Source organism: Phoca vitulina, unplaced genomic scaffold (genome assembly GCF_004348235.1).
Source record: "Phoca vitulina isolate PV1807 unplaced genomic scaffold, GSC_HSeal_1.0 scaffold4, whole genome shotgun sequence".
NCBI lineage: Eukaryota > Metazoa > Chordata > Mammalia > Carnivora > Phocidae > Phoca > Phoca vitulina.
In genome coordinates this window covers 19,413,151-19,432,667 of record NW_022589707.1, presented here as the reverse complement: position 1 = coordinate 19,432,667, position 19,517 = coordinate 19,413,151, and the positions used below count along the sequence as shown (strand labels likewise).

Genomic DNA, 19,517 nt, shown 5'->3' with positions numbered 1-19,517 from the left:
TATATGTCTAGAGTTCAGCACAGTGATTGACAAGGGCAGTTTTACTGGATTAGTGGGGACAAGAAGATGTGCAAGGTGAACTCAAGAGTGAATAAGAAGCAAGGAAGTATAAAGACAGCAGATGTAGACAATTGCTACAATGAGGTTTTTTTTTTTTAAAAAAATAGTGGAGAAATAGAGTACAAACTATAAGGGGATTGTAGATCAAAGTTTTTTTTTATTAAGATGGATATTTTAAAATATTGTAACTTAAAGGTATGTATGACTATGGAATGATCTAGCAGAGAGTGGAAAAAATGACACAAAAGAGAGGGTAATTATAGAACTGACATCTTTGAGCAGATGTGAGGGGGAAGTGTTCTAGTCCACTAATGAAGGTGTTGGCCATAGACAGGGAACAATTTCTCTATTATAAGAAGGATGAAAGCAGAGTGTCTGAAGATAGACACAGGTGATTTGGTAGGTATGATGGTAGGGAGAATGTGTAAGTGCTTTTCTGGTTACTTCTACTTTTCAGTGACTATGAGGTAAGGTTCTCCGTTGAGAGTAATATGTGGGAAGGGGTGTTGGAGATTTTGAGAGAGAAGAGGTGCAAAATTATCTTTCAAAGTATATAAGAGTGAGTTAATTAGGGAAATATTTTGTGCATGAAAGAAGAGTGAAGGAAAAATGAATCTGAAATCTAGACAGAAGACCAAATGGTAAAATGGAAATAGAGAGAGTGATTTTGAGTCTAGTCTCACAAAAAGCTCAGCTATTCCTCTTGCCCTTGGGCATGTCTCTTTTCCATAAACCCATCTCTCCTCCCAGCCATTTGTTTGTTTGTTTGTTTTTTTGTATTGTTTTGTGTTGCTGAAGCAAGTTTGAAAACATTATAGTTATTTTTTTAACTATCATTGATTCTTTTTTTATTATTATGTAATGTTAGTCACCATACAGTACATCATTAGTTTTTGATGTAGTGTTCCATGATGCATTGTTTGCATATAACACCCAGTGCTCCATCATTGATTCTTGATGAAAACCCTGTGTAAATATAGAAAGGTATTATTGTGATATACTAACCAACATCTTTTTGATCCTGGGAGTTTCTCCAAAGGCTTTTCCCATTCTGTCAGCAACAGTTATTGTCTCATAAAAGCAGATGACAAAAGAGATAAATTTTTAGTATTAGGATTACTAAATAAAGCCCTGAGGGACACAGAGAATGAAGTTTATGCTATTAGAAGATAATTTTGAAGAACATGAGATCAGTTAGTGTCAGTCTGTTTGTTTTCACTGGCTCAGGAAGATGGAGACAGTTGGGTATAACAGTGCTTCCTTTTATAAGTCATGGAATTCATAAAAATTTATAATATTTGTAGAGGCAGCTAACTGTGGGCATCTCATACCAGGCCATAGCCAGCTATCCTAAGAAATGAGAGGATCAAACCTCATCACACCCGGAACCCATTTACAGCACACGTGTGCTGTGGTACACCCACCAGGAAAACTGGTAGAGCAAAGAGGAGAACACAGACATTGGTGCCTATGCATTAGGGGGTTTAAAAAATTGAGTTACGATTCTTCCACACTTAGGTTTTGGCTTGAATATTGTATTTCTTTTTTTTTAAGGGAGAAAGAGCACTGTATGAATTTATGGAGAGGTGAGACAATCTGGTTTCTTGTTCTTGTTTCCCTCTCCAGCTGCCTCTATTTCAGGATCAGACAACAGAATTTCTCCTTCCTTTCAGGATGCTGGGTATTGATATATACAGTCCTGTGCCACTGGAAGCAGAGAATTGAGAGTTGTAGATAATGTATGAAAGCAGCTAGCCCACGGACTTGGGATGATATCTGCTTGAGAAATCTGTTGAATGAATTGAATGACTAAAACTTTAATGAGTAGAGTAGCTTAAACATTCTGATTGGGAGTCCTGAATCTTTGGTTTGATTCTATTAACATGGATTTGAGCCTCATCTTGTTGAGTATGGCTTTTTATTTCTGGGTAATTTAAAAGTGTGATTAAATGAAATCATAGAACTATTGAGGATCCAAAAGCAAGTTAATTATTTTAAAGTAGAAATTTCTGGGTCTTTTTTTCCCCGGAAATGTTTTCTCTGCTCTATGAAGTAATTTGGGTGAAAATTATGAACATTAAAAAAGTTAAGTGCACATTGATGTCACTAGCTCTAGAAATAAATTTCCTTCAAGGTCCACAATCAGTGAAGGAGAGCATGAGATTCCCTGAATGACTTATACTGGGTGGCCAGAAGTAAATAATTTCACTTGACTGTATGGGATTTAAGTAAGAAAGAAACATAATTGATTCAATACAATATTGGTCCCAACTTGGGGATGATAGCTCTCCTAAGAATTATAATCTACTTAGTATACAAATTCCTCAGAGGAAGTAGAAAAAAAAAAAAAAAGAACAAGATTAGCAAGTCAATAGGAAAAAGAAATCTATATATATAATTTTGTATTGATTTTTTCATGGTATGTAAATTAGAAAACTTGACTGACTCTGTATGTGAAAAAATTAAAAAAACAAAACTGATAGAGCTTGTGAAGAACATAATTATGATTCCCAGAGGTGTGGGACCCACAGCCAGGGCTCAGATACACATGCTGGTGTAGAGTCAGATGATTATAGGGAGAAAAGGCATAAGTATTTGCATTTGTGGATACATGCAGAAGCTGAAATAAGATTAGATTTTAGGGAAATCTTCAAGATTTGTACATCTTGCTCTTAAAAATATATTCAATTTCTTGAGAAAATTGAGGAAGTTTTTGTCATATTTTCCCATTAATAATCAAAATAAGATGAGACTTACAAATATTTTTATATACAGTCCGCCCAGATAAACTGCAATAACTTAACTGTTTTGCTAAACTGCAAACAATCTGTTGTTGCTTGTCTTGTGTTCTGTTTGTTTAATGTGAAGATGCAGACAGCCTTCTGTTCTTTCGTTTACGGGGTCTCTTAATTCTCTGGCTCTCCTGGCACTGAGTCTTTTTTCTTTTTTCTTTTCTTTTTTTTTCTAAAAGGTAACAGAGTTATAAGTACAAGACATTTATTTCATTTGTTTAAATTTATAAAATCATGCCCATTCTCTAGGCCTTTGGGGGCATGAACTAAATAAGAACATATGGCATAATCTATTATTTTCTCAACTCTGGTTATGTTGTAAGGCATTGTTTAAATGTCAATGAGGAAACCTCGGATTGCTCTCCTTGGAACAGTGATTTCTTGGATAATGTTCACTTAAATTTAATAAAGGGGCATTTTATTTTCTTTAAGTAATCCACCAAGGCCATTGTTTTCAATCTTTTAAGAATAATGGCTGTAATCATTGCATTCACTGCATTCAGAATTCCTTTCTACTCCTGGAAGTCCAACTAACCTAATTAGTCATTGTCATAGGGCATATTGTTTAAAAAAATATCTTTGTAGTGTGTACTGTAAGTAAATTTACAAAGATTCAGATGGCTAACAGTCATAACATTTATTTTTTAGTACTTATAGTCTTAATTCCTAATTTAAAAGAAGTTTAAAAATGTGGCTAGTCAGGGAATATCCTTTTTTTTCAATGTTTTTTTTTTTTAAAGATTTTATTTATTTATTTGTCAGAGAGAGAGAGATAGAGAGTGCACAGGCAGGGGGCAGGCAGAGGGAGAAGCAGGCTCCCCGCTGAGCAAGGAGCCAGACATGGGGCTCCATCCCAGGACCCTGGGATCATGACCTGAGCCGAAGGCAAACACTTAACCGACTGAGCCATCCAGGTACCCCAGGGAATATCCTTTTAAAGAATATTATTTTATTCACAATAAGTTTATATTTCCATGAGTAATGTTGACAGAATGGTTACAATTATTTTAGACAGCATAAGAATGACTATACTGACCATAGAAAGAATGGATAGGTCATGCCAGGCCAAAGTTTCTAAAAGCCAAAAGTTTTTGTTTGTTTGTTTGCTTGTTTTACCAGAAGCCAAATCAGAAAGCATGGATTTAAAGTCTACCTAAATGGCCAGCACAAGAGGCAAAAAGGATGTTCCGCTTCTCTGGAGGGTTCTACTTTGATCCTATCAGTAAGTAGTTGAGAACAATTCTGAAACATTGACCACCTTTTCTCAGTTTCTTTCTACTGCTTTCTTCCCAATTTTCTACCGGTGTTTCATATATATACACATGCGCATGCACATCCTGCCAGGTTACTACTCTCTGATGGTAGGGTGGGTGAATAATTGCTTTCTCTACCAATTTACATCTTGGCTTTTATTAACATTTTTATCTGAAAAGTTTTGCTGAACTTCATAATGCTCATATGTTAGAGATTTGCACCTATTTTGGCTGGAAACATTTAATGTCATCAAGAATCTCACATGTATTAGATTTACATTATTCTTCCTTTGCTTTTTTGGATAGGACCCAATGGCCTATTAAAAATCTTTTTTTTTTTTTTAAAGATTTTATTTATTTGAGAGAGAGAGAGTGTGAGAGAGAGCACAAGCAGGGGGAGCGGCAGAGGGAGAGGGAGAGGCAGGCTTCCCACTGAGCAGGGAGCCTGATGCGGGCTCCATCCCAGGACCCCGAGATCATGACCTGAGCCAAAGGCAGACGCTTAACCGACTGAACCACCCAGGCCTATTAAAAATCTTTGAAGAGATCCTATAGTTGGAGAAAACTCCATGTCATATACTATTAACATAGAGCATGTCAAGAACTGTGATACAACTTGGCTAAATAGAGCATCAACCCCTTGAATATTGCCCTACAGACATTTTTCTCATTTCATAACCAGGACTATTAACATTCATAAAATAAAATTTGGTTGAAGTTAGGAACCTGTTGGTTATATATCCAGAGAGCTAATTCATCAGGAAATTTTCTAAATATATTTTTATTAGTAAAACTTAAGTTCCCTAACCGTTACATGGTAACCCAGAAGATGGGAAATACATAAAAATGGACTAATTTAGCCTGCTACAATAACATTCCAGTTTGAGTATGTAGACTGTTTATTTTAGCATGCTTAACCCTTTTGGAATTAATCTCCAACTCTTCAGTTAAAGGATATGAAAGTAAGTAAAAATGGAAAAGTCTAAGGAAGATAAAAATAAAGACTGATTCACCATTAAAAAATCACTGAAAATATAGATTGTTATTTTGGCTATCCATTATTAGTAATTATAGTAAACTGAACACCTAAATAGAACAGCATGAGCTCTAAACATGGCGGAAGAATCAAAGACTTTAAAACACCTCAGCTTAAGGAAGAGAAAAATAAATAATAGGAATGATTTTTCCTTCTTCCTGTTCTTCTTTTTCTAAAATATTTCTACCATGAGGGGTAATGAGAATAATAAAATTGAGATAAAACACTCTATTCCAGATTGGTTTTGACCGATGGAGAAGTGGAATAAAATTAAAACACTCGACACTGGGATCCATTCCTCTCTTATCCTACACCTCTTAAGTCCTCTCATACCTCTTTATGAATATTTTTAAAAGGTTTTTCTCATACATTAAGCTTCCATGAGAATTTTAGGAAGTATTAAGAATATCAGTGATATTGTAAGCCTGAATTTCTTAAACTCGGTCCTATTGACATTTAGGGCCAGATAAGTCTTTGCTGTGGAACTGTCCTGTGCATCTTAAAATGATATTTTTTTTTTTTAAGATTTTATTTACTTATGTGTGAGAGAGAGAGAAAGAGAGAGAGAGAGCATGAGAGGGGAGAGGGTCAGAGGGAGAAGCATACTCCCTGCTGAGCAGGGAGCCCTATGTGGGACTCGATCCTGGGACTCCAGGATCATGACCTGAGCTGAAGGCAGTTGCTTAACCAACTGAACCACCCAGGCACCTTTTTTTTTTTTTTAAAGATTTTATTTATTTATGTGGCATCTTAAGATGATTAATGGCATCCCTAGATTCTTCTACTCACTAGACACCAGTAGCACATCTATTCCCCATTGTGACAACCAAAAATGTCCCAAGACATTGCCAAATGTCCCCTAACTGGCAAAATGACTCCTAGTTGGGAACCAAGGCTATAAAGTATACATGATACAGGATTTAAAATTTTCTTGTCAACAGGTAGAAACTGAGGGGTTTTTCTGCTTTATCAGAAAAACAAACATCTTAATAGGTAGGAAGAGACAAAGAATGATATGATTGCATACATTTCACTGCTTATGTCTGTATAGCACAGAAGAATTTGAACACTGCATCAACAAACGCATATTATTTAATCCAACAGATATGATCCTGCATACTATAGTTGTTTGTTTCTTGTTGAATTGGAATTAGTTGCTAGAATTTAAAATTGAAATTATTTCACTAAAATACCTCGATTATGACTTCTGAAAAATCAGAAGTTCTAGCAAATTATCCTTAATTCCCCTAAATATAATTCTCTGGATGTTGCCTTCTTTGGATACGACATGTGCCCTCTATTTTATCACAAATTTTAATTCACAATACATTATCTACGTAGTCCCTATAATCATTTGTAATCTAGTCTTTAATCAAAACCCAAATTAACTTTAAGGAATGAATTATAAGCTCCAAAAATTAGGAAGAAAAGGAGAAGCATTAGTGGAGAAGGGCTCTTGGTGAGAGGAGAAGAAAGGGATGATTTCTTATTTTCTTCAATGTAATCTACCTGGGCATTAGGTATTATTATAGCTCTCTAGCATATTAGCTTATTAGGAAATCTTTTGAGCTTTTTTTTTTTTTTAAGATCTTATTTATTCATTAGAGAGAGGGAGAGCGCATGCACAAGTTGGGGGGGGGGAGTGGCAGGCAGAGGGAGAGGGGGAAGCAGGCTCCCCACTGAGCAGGGAGCTAATGTAGGGCTGACCTGAGCCAAAGGCAGACACTTAACCAACTGAGCCACCCACAAGCCCCTCTTTTGGGCTTTTCAATAACTCTTTATTTTTAAACTTGTGGTAGAATAACCAAAACAGTATACAGTGGGCTGCAATCATAATACTGAAAAGATCAGATGAATAAGCCGTGGGCAAGAGTCACATTTTAGAGGTCTTTATCATTGTCAAATAAAAAGAAACTATGGACCAATCCTTTCACATCACTCAAGGGAACTATTTCTCTCTGAAAAATTAATAATGAAGATTTATACTATGAATGTATATTCTCTAGTAAAGAATATGGTATAAATCACCACCAGCAATAGGTTATCTGCTTTTATTTTATTTATTTTTTTATTTTATATGGCAATTGTGGAAAATTGTGCTTAAATAATATACTCTCTCTAGGACTCTTTTGAAACTAATCACAGGTGTTGGTATTGAGGTGAGTGTAGAGTAGATAGAGAAGTTTAGAGTTCAATTTCTTAGTACTACTCTGAAAAACTGCCTTCTGAGTCATAATAAACAATGATCTTTTATTGACTCAAGTTGAGACAGGGTGGTTCCATATAAGCATGAAATGGTACTTAGAGAAATTTTAAAAATGGATCCAAGAATTCTGAGAAAAGAATTCTTTGTCCAGGAGTGGTGACTCTGGTGTAACTTTTAAAATAAATATAAGTTCTTATCTATAAACTACATATTAATCATCCTTGGACATATTTTACTTTTGATTTAGCAGATGCCTGTCCTGCTTCAGAAAAGAAAGCCAAATAAGGTGCTATTTGAAATTACTTCAAAAATACCTTGTTATTTGCATCTAGTTATGAAATGTAAGCAAATAAAAGATAGTTTGGAATGTTTCAAAATGTTAATACTTTCAAATCATTTGAAGGCAAAGGTAGTCATTTATAGTTGGAAAACCATTAACTCAATGAGCAAATATTTAAAGTAAAACCATTGTTTACCAACCATTAGCTTTTTGCTTTAGTTGTCTTAATCAAACAGCCATTGGGAATAACCCCTGTAACTTTTAGTGAGGAGAAGAAGGTATTATAGCTCCTTTTTGGGGGACAAGCAAAACATTATTCTACCTTAAGAATTGACATTTTTAAAAGTTTTAATGCATACAGATTTTACACATAATCAAGAAAAATAATATTGCTTAGATGACATCTTTAATATTCATAATTTATAGTAGACTGAAAGCTTCCTAATTAATTTTTGATAAGCATTTTTAGTTATTACTGACTTCCTACATGGAAAGAAAGCACAGTATTCTAATCTGGTGCTTTTTCCTTTTTAAAAAATACATTAATATTTCTTAGCAGTGGTTTCTGCTATGAGAAACAGAAAACTAATCGTAACTTAAGTAAATGAGTTCTTTTTTCCAGGCAAATAGCTTGAAAGTAGGCAGCAACTGGCTTAAGTTCATTTTAGTTGGTAATTTCTTTGGATAGTGATGTATTTAAGGTAAAAGAAAGAAGAAAATGTACCAGTCACATTTCCCTCCTTTTATTAAGAGTATACAAGCCTCTTTAGTCTTCCTTTTGTGTCCCATAAGCCAGAACTATGTCACATGGCATTCTCAGCTGTAAAGGACACTTGGAAATTGAATACTTGTATTTCCAAACCTTTACAGTTATAGTCAAACAAGGATGTTGGGAGAGAGTATTGGCCACAATCCATGCCTAACTAATAATTTGATCATGGAATGACATATGTCAATGGAATTGAAGTATCAATATCTTAAAGAAGTAAATTTCCCCAATAGACTCCAATCAAATTTCTGGCAGGTTTTTCTGGTGAAAATCAACAAGCTATTTCTGTTTTCATGGAAGATCAAGGGCCATGAATAAACAAGGCAATCTTGGATAAGAACAAAGCTGGAGGATTTATAAACCAGATGCAAATTTTATTATTTAACAATAGCAGTTAAGACTGAGGTATTAACAGAAAGATAGACAAATACAGGGATGAAGCAGAATAGTTTTCAGAAAGTAACCACACCTATATTATCTGCTGATTCATGACAAAGGCGACATGATAATGCAGAGGGAGAAGGATGGTCATTCAACACATGGTTCTGGGTTAGTTAAAAATCTGAAATAAAAATAAACTGTGATTTCTACTTTATACCTCATACAGAATCAGCTCAAGATAGAGTGTAAATTTAATATGAAATCTAAAACAATAAAACTTTTGGAAACTTTTAGAATCTCTACCTCTGTCTCTTGCCTTTCTTTAAGAATGACCCAAAAATTCAAGTCCCTAGCCATTTTGTTAGCAGGGGCTACATTTAGTTTCTTGAAAGCTGCATAATTAATTGCTTGTGTTATGAGAGTTGGGTAGATCTGAGAAAAATGAGTGTAAGTGGGTCTCTAAAGTCATTGTATTGATTGCATGCCTGCCACCTCCGTGCTTTTATTCTCATTGCATATCCAGGAACCTGTAAAGGAGATTTTGTGATATTTGTGTGGCCTCACCTGGTGGCAGATGTCTGGAACTGCTCAGGTTTGTTTAGACCATCTAAGGTTTGATGATTGACTGCTTAATTCAAAAATTATGTTGAAAGAAATCTTTCTTATTTATTTTTGTCCATTGCTTTTCATGGCCAGGATAAAAATGTATAGGTGTTTCAGGTTCATGTTTTCCCAGAGATTATCTTAAGCAAATGTCATTCATTTGTCCCTGCAATAAATACTTTTTGTTTAAATATACAAATAACTAAAGCTCCTTCTTTGAAGAAAGATTCTGAGACAGACAAGTGACTACAGAACAGGATGAAAACTGGTGAGTGCTGTTTTCAGGGTGATGGAGATGCAGTGCTGTGGGAGTTTAGGGATGGGGGAATTCCTTCCAGCTGAGGGATCAGGGGTATTTTTATGGAGAAACTCACAGAGATAAGTAGTTAAGGGACCTAGGGATAGGTCGCTAAGATTTGGAACCACAGAGATGTAGTATGAGGCATTTCTGATGGTGGAAAGACCATGAACAGAGTGATAGAGGCATGAAATAGACATACTCTAATCACTAGGTATAATTTGAGTGATTTGCATCGTTCACAATTGCTAAAACATGACAAACTGTTTAGAAATTATTCTTTTACATCCTGCCTATTAAATATAATCTTCAATGCAAAAAGGCAGTACTTAAATATCACAATAAAAATCACATATTCTTCTATAGCACATGTACTAAAACTAGTGTGACTACATGCTCTAGTTTCTCTAAGAATCAGCCAGAGAAGCTCACAGCAAAAGTAGGTTGCATAGGATGAATAGGTATTTCATATCGCCTGACATTCTCTCTTGCAGTAAATTAATTTTATTTTATATGAAGTAGGTCATTTTGTACAGATAAAACTTTCTGTTGTGCACAATTCTCCCTTGACATCCATGTCATATTAATTGCTTATTGTAATATTTTTTTCTCTAGTTCTCAGCAATTTGTCTACCATCTCAATGTGTAGAATCAAGTTTTACCTCTGTTACATATTACAGATTGGTACCAGCAATGATTACCTACCTGTAATTGTCGATTTTTAATACTCAAAGACATCAAAAGGAATTTTTCTTTCTGTATTTCATTCAGAGCATATTAAAACAATATATTTATTTATAGAATGATATCAATTTCACTTTATGTGAAAATTTATGAAGTAGGTCAAACAGGAAAGAAAAACAACTTGATAAGTTTGAAGATAATATTAGTTTAGCAAAGGATAAATTGTATAGAATTGACTGAACCTCTTCTATTTCATTGTCAACTTTTATGAAAGCTTCATCGGTCATATGACTGGGCAAAACAGGAGGGTAATATGTTGAGAGATAATAGATAGGAGGTACAACCTTTGGTTCTAGAATGAGGTAAACAGGGCTAGTCCTTAAAATCTGCACCAGGATGGTATGCAGTTGGCTCTAAAAGAATTTAGTTCATGACTGACAATGTAGCTTGTGTTTAGGTTGTGGGGAAGGTAAACTGTTCTTTCTCTTGTGGTCAGCTTGATGGGAGCAACTGGTAGCAAAGCAACCTCTAATTAGGTGGCTCTTTCTATGGGGAAGGATGAGTTTTAGTTCAATTTCAAAGCTGATGAGTTTGGCCCTTTGACTTAGGTATTTATTATTTATTCCTTGTAGTCCCAATGGCCTGGTGATGCTAGTGGGTTTCTATTTCTGACACTGGGTATCTCTCAGAATTTGTAACCAATGTACGTACAGTGACCTGTAATGATTTCTGTTGTCACAGTTCTGATATAGACTATCTGGATATTTCTAAGAGCCAATTGATTTGGTCACTTTTCTGCCCTCTCATAACTTTTTACTTGAGAACAGAGGGAGGGATCATCAATAAAAGTATTTCCCTTACCTCTCTACTTGGCTAAATCCTGTTCACCCTTCAGATTCTAGTTTTTACATGACTACATTGGGGAAACTCACCTTAGTCTCTCATATCTGATTTAGATCCTCCCCTTATCTTCCCCTTCAGTGCCCTATCTTTTTTCTGTCAGACCACAAATCTTCCTATACTGTCATTGCTGGCTCCGCTGAAATTTCAATGTTAAGTCAATTTCTTCCAAATAACTTAAAATATCTTTTGCCAGTAGCCATGACCTGCATCAATCTCAGGAAACACTATTATCAAACATTTTATTAATGCTCATCTCTGCACAATGCTTTATTAGGACAACTTTATCACATACCACTTGAAAAGTTTTCTTGTCACGATTGGCAGCTAAAACGGACAAGGGTCAACCAGTCAACAGTGGCTTTTGAAAGAATAACTTCATCTTGAACTGCTGAGAAGAGGTGACAGGAGTGTGTTTCCATTACTGTTAATACGTTAAGAGAAGGTAAGGATGATTTTCTTCCCAGCTAAGGCAATACAACTGAAATACTGAACCTGTCGGGCTAAGCTAAGCAGGAGTAGGCTGGGTCAGTATTTGGTGATGTCTCTGAGGAACACCTTCTGTAGAATAGCTATTTTAAGTAATAATTCAGCAATAGGACTATCTTTGAGTCAGTTCCAAACCAGCCTTCTGGCCAGAGGTTCAGACAATTCTTCACCAGTGGAAATGCTATCTTAATGATGGTCTCTTTTACTTGTGATTATTATTCATCATGGGAGACTTGACTTTCCCAAGCAAGGTGAGTCAGCCACTGCAGTCCTAGAAGCAGGAGGAACTCAAACTGAAACCTGTCAAGGGAACACAGTTTATAATTCAGTCAGTCAGGGCACAGTTTATACTTCATTTTTTTCCTCTACACTCCCAATGCCTGAGGTGTTCTGAAGAAAAGAGGACAGGCAGAAGATGCTACTGGCTTTATGCCAGAATGGAAGAGGTATTATATAAAAATCATAAACAAATGCTAACAGGGGAAAAAATCCACTAAATTGCATATTTGATATCTCAAGGGAAAAATGTAAAGTAGAAGTAAGCTTTGTTCTGAAGAGTGTAAATGGAACAGTTTTTAAAAGAGCCAAATATTTAGTAATATACTGTTAAGGATCTTATAGAAAATGACCTACTGTGTTAAGTAGTGATTTATATTTGTGTGTGGGGGGGGCAAATATTATATATAACTATTTAAAATTTCCATCCTCCTCACTCAGGAAGGTTTTTGTATTTGTTTCCTTGACTCCTGGAGTTTTGTTGTTGGCCTAGGTGATGGATGAAGATACAACATGATTAGATCTGGAGCAGTATTGATAAGCACCTTTTAAGGAGTGTGAAGACATGTTGGCACAGATTCTAAGCCAAAAAAGACTCCACTGGTGGATATTAAGAAAAGAGAGTCTCTGCATGGTGAGTATAGTGGGCAGGAGTGGAGTGACAGTATATGCATGGACATGGAAGAGTAAGAGTATGTGAATGGGCAGAAAGTTATGGAGAAAGCAACAGAAGATTTGAGATTTGGGAGTAATGAGTAAATACTTTGAGAGATGGGTGATTAATATCTTCACTGTAGACTGAAGTTAATGGTGACTTTTTAATACATTTCGGATGTCAAACTGGGAGGTAAGCTTATTTGTTTGTTGTTCTTAAAACGACATGAATATTTTTATTTTATATATCACCCACTCCATATTATCAATTCTCATAGTCAATCATTAGGAATTTAAGGCCACAGAATTAAATAAAACTGTATTAAACCTCAGGTGCTATGTTAGAGAACTTCATATAATTGAGAACAAATTTCAAAGAATCTGAAAACACAGATAATCAGGCTTAAATTTTTATAGCTTGAATTTTTATAATTCTGATTATTTTTCCAGATATCAAAAATATAAAAGATTAAAAAGTGATTATTGAAAAGGTCATTAATAGACCAGTGAAGATTTTCTGATTTTTCTTTGCTATTTTAAAAAAGTTCTAATAGTCCCTAAATAAGGAAAAGGTGTTTTTTATTGGGCTTAAAATAATAGTTTAGAAGAAAAGAATTCTTTTCCAATTATTAACTCATATATCAATCTGATCATCTTTAAAATTTAAATTATTTTGAATGAAAACTTTCCATGTGGTATTGCAACAGGTTTTCTAATGCTTAAAAATTTAATATTAATAAGAAGTTTTTGAGAAGTAAATGGAATGGAATATTGTTCTGGAAGAAACTTGTAAAATTAATATTATAATAAAATTGGAGTAACCACTAAATTAGTGAAAAAATTCTAAATACATGGTCATTCAGAACAAAACTTTGTTTCTTTTTGAAAGACACTTAGTTCTGTGGATTTAAGCATAGAATTTTGGGCTTGCATTGTTATTAAATTTTACTAAAATTTATTTAAGCAAGCAAATAAACAATGATATTAAAATATGAAACTTTTTTTGTAAGAGTGGAAAACATTGATAAGAAATATTTTATGGTAAGTTAAAGTGAGAATGGGGCATTTTTTTAAGGGAAAATGTAATATTGAGGAAAGCAATTTAATATTTTGGGGTCTCTATTTACATTTCTGAGCTTTAAAATTCTGTGGATACATAAAGTAGCCCTAAGTGCTAATCGATCATCATAAAAGATTGGTAAGCAAAGGAAAACAAATTTTGACCTTTGCTAACATTTATGTAGGTTTGGTCATTTTGCCAAATCCCACAATTTGTTCTAATTTCAAGCATCCAATAACTGAAGTTTGAGCAAGCCATCACTCGATGGTGTGTGTGTAGAGATGTGTGTGTAGAGTGTTAGATATAGCAGAGAGAGCAGTTTTCCCATAAGCCAGCTTTAATAGGTTAAGGTAAACTCATTCATTAAAGTGAACTCTGATACTCACAATTAGTTCTAAAAGCAAATTTCCTTTTAGGGAAAGAATACAAGACACACAATTTGTTCTTTGACATTTGTACTCACCTTCTCTTATTCTTATGTATATGAACAGTAACGAAAGCCATATAAAATTCTGATTAAATTCTTGATTCTTTCCTAAGCCACAGTAAAGTGTAGACTGTTGAACAGTTTTTTTTTTTTTTTAAAGATTTTGTTTATTTGAGAGAGAGAGAGCTTGAGAGAGAAAGAGTATTATTTCTTTTTGAAAGTCCTTAAGGTAATGTTAGGACTGTAGCCTAAGAAATAGCCACAGATAAAGCCAGGTATATGGAGAGTCTGGAAGCTAGAGGTTGGTTGTATGATCCTCTTTGCAATGGGACAACATGGAAAAGCTAGAGATATTGTTAAAATCAGGGGGGGAGGGGTAGAGGAAGAAGCAAACTTCCTGCTGAGCAGGGAGCCCAATGCGGGACTCCATCCCAGGACTCTGGGATCATGACCTGAGCTGAAAGCAGACACTTAACGCCACCCAGGCACCCTAAAATCAATTCCAAAAGAAGTGTGATGGACTCCATAAAGTCAGATTTCTAAGAATAATAATATTTCCAAATATCTAACTTCAGTTCCAATATTCTCTTCTATCTCAATATTAAATCAAATTCTAACTTTAAACCAAACCCTAATCTTATGGTTTTATGAAATAAAGTAGCAGGGAGATCCCTTGATCATCAGTTCAAACTGGGTTCTTTTGGAGCATGACTTGGGAACTTTGGGTGAAGTGGGAGCTCCTAGGATAGGGTCTGGTCTTATTCTGTAGATTATGCAGAGAACTCAACCTCCCCTTTCCTTCCTAGAATATTTTTCCACCCTGTCAAAATTCTGCCTCACTCCCCCACTGCCATTGCTTTCAATGGGAAGGTTTGGCCTCATATATCTTTGAATGTAGACTGCATGGTTTTTGATCCCCAAATGAGAGGAAATAGCTCTTGTTACTGTGACTACTTCCTGCCTCTTTTTGTAAGAAATAATCGTTAAAGAAAGAGTGCTTTGTTCTTCCCACCGCCTTTCACACCATTTCCTTCTTTCTTAATGCATTCGATATTTGAGGAATCCATTCTCCCCTTAATTCTCACGTGCTGCCAGAGGCAATAGAAGATTATTGCAAGAGTTAATCACTGGCCTCTCTTTTGTAATATAGTTCTCAGATTAAGTTTTCTTGCCAGAAAAAATGAACTAAACTCACTTCCTACTGAGAAAAAGATTTTCACTTATTTCTTAGAGCTGACATGAATACAAATATTCTCTACCCTATAATGAGCTGTAATCTTGTACACATCATTAGTAATTCTGCCACCTATTAAACAATATAGGAGGCATATGCATACATCCAATATACTCCAAAAATATGAAGGAATGGTTACCGCTGAAAATAGAAATTATGTACTAGCATAATGCCAAATAAGTTCTACATTGCATATCAGGGAGACCTGTTCAGGAAAAACCACTGCTGAATGTGATTGTGCGGGCATAGTTAGGAATAGCTAGGAAAAAGTCAGAATTGAATCAAAATGAGAGAAGGTGGCAGGGTTGCAGCGTAAGTCTGGAAAGAGGATCTGCTGCGACTATTGGAGCTGGGGCAAGACATACTGTAGGCCTTCAAATATGTGAAAATGCTCTCTTTCTAGAAATCCTGGATTGGTCCTTAAGTAGCTGCCATTGCAAAGAGATTCTTTTCCTATAAAAGCTTTTGCTAGGGTTAGTCCTCTTTTATTAAAAACATTTTCATTTAAATATGCTCATTCTAATATATTCATTTAAATACATGTAAAGAAGGTAAGTTTACCTTGGCCAAATATGTGTGTAGCCATTAGGAAGATTATCATTGAAACATTTCTCATACCAAACTGTTGCTTATTTGCATAGAATTTATCTATATATACATTGCTGAATTACTTCTAGGGGTTAGTACCTCAAATATTTCTAACTAAATGGACAATATATCTTTTTTTTTTTTTTTAAAGATTTTATTTATTTATTTGACAGAGAGAGACACAGCGAGAGAGGGAACACAAGCAGGGGGAGTGGGAGAGGGAGAAGCAGGCTTCCCGCGGAGCAGGGAGCCCGATGCGGGGCTCGATCCCAGGACCCTGGGACCGCGACCTGAGCCGAAGGCAGGCGCTTAACGACTGAGCCACCCAGGCGCCCCTGGACAATATATCTTGAACAGCTTAATATTGAAATCATTTTTAGACATTAACAAAAGAGTATTATTTCTTTTTGAAAGTCCTTAAGGTAATGTTAGGACTGTAGCCTAAGAAATAGCCACAGATAAACCCAGGTATATGGAGAGTCTGGAAGCTAGAGGTTGGTTGTATGATCCTCTTTGCAGTGGGACAACATGGAAAAGCTAGAGATATTGTTAAAAGAAACTACACAAATACTTAGGCAATTTGCTATGAAGGAGATTCATTGGCCCCAGCAGGATCCAGTTGTAAAATGTTGCCTATTGGATCCTGCAGCTGTGAACAGGTGAGCCAGAATAAAGAAATAAGTCTGGGTGGCAGAACTAGAAATAAGGAGGTAGAACTAGAACTAGAAAAGGAGGTAACTGAGTACCCTTAGATAGGACCAAGGAAAATTAAAGGGAAAAGGACAGATGAAATAGCAAGGCCAGAAGATGAGTGTTAGTAGCCACAGTGGGTATCTGTACTGAGCAAACTAAGAATTCTGCATGAATACTTGTCACTGAAGCCCTTTATTCTTCCTCATTCATCACTAAGTCTGTAAATACAGCCGCAGTAACCTGTCTTGGTGATGAATAGCGGTTGTATTGATTCTCACAGATTCCTTTTCTGGACAGACCACATCAACATATTTGGCCATGTCCAGATCTAATATTATGATATCAAATCAACCAATAAAATAACAAATATTTTAGTCAAATTGACCTTTTAACATTGACTACATCAGTGATTCTGTAGCTCTTTAAATCTGTAACACATATAAGAATTTCTTAGAGTTAGCTCTGGATGATCACCAGAGCAAGCAAGTGGCATGCAATTGTGAAAAGATCTTTTTTTTGAGAGAGAGAGAGAGAGCACACCGCATGAGCATGGGAGGAGGGGAGGGGGCAGAGGGAAAGGGAGAGAGAGAATCTTAGGCAGGTCCCATGCCCAGTGTGGAGCCCACCTCGGAGCTCGATCTCACAACCCTGAGATCATGACCTGAGCAGAAATCAGGAGATGGACATTTAACTGACTGAGCCACCCAGGTGCCCCTATGAAAAGATCTTTTAAATATATACATAAATACATCCTAACCATCATCACCTCTTTTCACACTAAGCAACTGTATTGCTTTTTATTATTTTTATTATTTTTTAGCCTTTTCTCTATTTTCCCAGTCAAAATTGACAGATAGGGGTGTAAAATTTTAGGGGCATTATGATTGTGTTTTGTCAAGGACATTTTTGTAGGGAACCAGCCTTGTGTTCTTGGGAAACTTTGAGCCCAAAACTGCTAGAGCCCAGAGTTGGAGATAATCAAAGATTAACTGGTCTAGTTCTTAGATTATTGGTGCCCATCCTCCCCCCAACGCACACAACTTCATCATCTTTGCAATTATTGCCTACAACCTGCAGACCCTTGTGGCACTATGAAGAATACATTCATTCCCTAACAAGCAACAGACCTTCAAATAACTCCTGATTTTATTTCATTAAATTTATATACATTTCAGCCATATCCCCAAAGATCTCAAGCAGTTACAACATACTCTGGATAGTTTTATTTTCTCCTTATAGATAAACATACAATTTTGTTATTTCAGTATTTTAAAAAATTTATGTCATGAAACCATTAAACCAGTCCTGGGGTCTGGAACAGTAGAATGCTACATGCTTTGAATAGTACCCAGTTTATTATTATTATTTTTAATGATTAAAATATCATAATAACATTAAAATAAGTATATTTGCTTAAATGAAGAATATAAAAAATAGTTGTGAAAAATCTGCATTTGGTGTTATTGAAAGTAAAAAATACGGCTGTGAAATAAAAAACTTATAGGATAAAAATATTCACAGCAAATGAAGTGTAATAAAGAGTAACCTAAAATGAGTACAAATCAGTGTTTTTTTAATTTTTTAGTTTTTTAACAAGATTTTATTTATTTATTTGAGAGAGAGAGAGCAAGAGTGAGCACAAGTAGGGAGGAGAGGAAGAAAGAGGTTCCTTGCAAGCAGGGAGCCCTATGCTGGGCTCAAACCCAGGACCCTGAGATCATGACCTGAGCTGAAGGCAGACCCTTAAGTGACTGAGCCATCCAGGTGCCCTGAGTACAAATCAGTGTTAAAACTGAAAACCATCTGAATGAGATGACTCAAGAATCAAGAAATTACTTCAGATGTTTGTAGAGTTGGACAAAATTACATATCCATATACACTTGGTCAATATTCATTATTTAATGTCTATTAGTAATTCAATTAATTTTATTATTAGAAACAATTAGAAATTTAAAAGTAATAATGGAGAAGAGATGAGAGAGAAAAAGAGGAGTGGAGCAGGGAGGGGAGGGGGCAAGAAAGGCAGAAAGGGAGAGAGGAAGAAGGGGAGAGAAAGATTGTGGGTCAAGAATGTCAAATAACTTGGTTTATACTCAGCCAAATCTGTTTAGAAAAGAATAATAAAAATAATAAATAAAACAAAACAAAAGTCTAATGAATGTTTGAATTTTTTACTTCTCAAGTTTTTGTTCTTGGGTTTTGCAGGTATGCCCAGAGGAAGATCAAAGAAAGCAGAACCAGCTATTCCTAAAATAAAATCTTGAGAAGACACCAGACTATCAACTCATAGGGAATTGTTCTATTATTTTATCTTCATTTATTCTTTCATACTCTTCCTTTCTTTACATAGATCTGCATTTCTGACCTATATTGTTTTTCTTCTCTTTAAAGAACTCTTAACATTTCTTGCAAGGCAGGACTACAAGCAACAAATTATCTCAATTTTAGTTTATCTGAGAAAGACTTTATTTCTCCTTCACTTTTGAAGGATGATTTCATAGAATTCAGAATTGTAGGTTGGTGGTTTTTTTCTCTCAATATTTTAAATATTCCACTTTGCTTTCTCCTTGCTTGCATTGTTTCTGAGAAGTTGGATATAAACTTTGTTCCTGTATAGATGAGATGTTTTCCCCTCTGGCTTCTTTCAAGGCTTTTTTTTTTTTAAATCTTTGATTTTCTGTGGTTTGAAAACAATATGCCAAGGTGGAGCTTTGGGGGCATTTATAACTGCTTGGTGTTCTCTGAGCTTCCTAGATCTGTGATTTGGTGTCTCACATTAATTTGAGGGAAATTCTCAGTCATCATTGTTTTAAATATTTCTTCTGTTCCCTTC

General features: G+C 35.3%; 1 long non-coding RNA gene across 1 annotated transcript in view; it reads left to right on the top strand.

Annotated features, from left to right (window-relative positions):
• Positions 1-19,105, top strand: part of LOC116630444 — a 28,672-nt gene extending 9,567 nt beyond the window's left edge. The window contains exons 2-5 of the long non-coding RNA XR_004298974.1: positions 3,972-4,074; positions 11,590-11,707; positions 12,521-12,661; positions 18,890-19,105. This is a non-coding gene — a long non-coding RNA (uncharacterized LOC116630444). The remainder of the gene's footprint in view (positions 1-3,971; positions 4,075-11,589; positions 11,708-12,520; positions 12,662-18,889) is intronic.
• Positions 19,106-19,517: the final 412 nt, after the last annotated feature.